This window comes from Colobus angolensis, unplaced genomic scaffold (assembly GCF_000951035.1).
Source record: "Colobus angolensis palliatus isolate OR3802 unplaced genomic scaffold, Cang.pa_1.0 Scaffold31, whole genome shotgun sequence".
Taxonomy (NCBI): domain Eukaryota; kingdom Metazoa; phylum Chordata; class Mammalia; order Primates; family Cercopithecidae; genus Colobus; species Colobus angolensis.
In genome coordinates this window covers 4,826,812-4,828,059 of record NW_012116377.1, presented here as the reverse complement: position 1 = coordinate 4,828,059, position 1,248 = coordinate 4,826,812, and positions in this window count along the sequence as shown.

Below are 1,248 nucleotides of genomic sequence, written 5' to 3'. Positions count from 1 at the left end.
AAAAAAAAAAAAAAAAAAAAAAAAAAAAGACACCAGCAGGACTGGCTGTCTGGTGAGGGCTGCTCTCTGCTTTTAAGAGGGTGGCTTGGGCTCATGCCTGTAATCCCAGCACTTTGGGAGGCCAAGACTGGTGGATTACTTGAGGTCAGGAGCTCGAGACCAGCCTGGCCAACATAGTGAAACCCTGTCTCTACTAAAAATACAAAAAATTAGCAGGATGTGCTGGTAGGTGCCTGTAATCCCAGTACTCGGGAGGCTGAGGCAGGAAATCGCTGGAACCCAGGAGGCAGAGGTTGCAGTGAGCTGAGCTTGCACCACTGCACTCCAGCCTGGGCGACACAGCAAGACTCTGTCTCAAAATAAAAAAAAAGAGGGTGGCTTGATGCTGCATCTTCCAGGGAAAGGAATGCTGGATGTTCATACGGCAGAAGGGCAAAAAAGCAGTGAACTCCCTCCCATCAAGTCATTTTATAAGGGAACTTAACGCAATTCACAAAGGCAAAGCCCTCATTACTCAATCATCTCCCAAAGGTCACTCCTTCCAATTCTGTGGCATTAGGGAATAAATTCCAGTATGAATTTTTGGAGGGTACAAAAACATGCAAATCAGAGCACCATCTAATGAGAAGAGAAGTAGGGAAGCAGGAGGGCATGTTCCTTCCCTACAGAGCAGGAGTCTGCAAATTACCACCTACAGGCAAGCCACAGATTTCTGTCAATAACTTTTTTTGTGTGTTTTTTTGTTTTTTGTTTTTTTGAGATAGCATCTCACTCTGTTGCCCAGGCTGGAGTGCAGAGTTGCGATCTTGGCTCACTGCAACATCCACCTCCTGGGTTCAAGCAGTTCTGCCTCAGCCTCCTGAGCAGCTGGGATTATAGGCATGCGCCACCACGCCCAGCTAATTTTTGTATTTTTAGTAGAGATGGAGTTTCACCATGTTGGCCAAGCTAGTCTCGAACTCCTGACCTCAAGTGATCCGCCAGCCTCAGCCTCCCAAAGTGCTGGGATTAAAGGTGTGAGCCACCTCACCCGGCCTAAAGTCTTAACGTTTTATTAGAACATATCTTAGCAGTGATAGTTCTGGGTATGCATTATGTTCTTTCAGCTTGTAGTTTCAAACCTTTTTGAAAATCGTCTTTTTTGGGGATTCCTCTTATTTTACTGTTGGGTTTTGCCCATCTTCAATATTTTGTACTTTGTCTTGAATCTTTTTTTTTTTTTTTTTTGACACCGTGTCTCACTCTGTC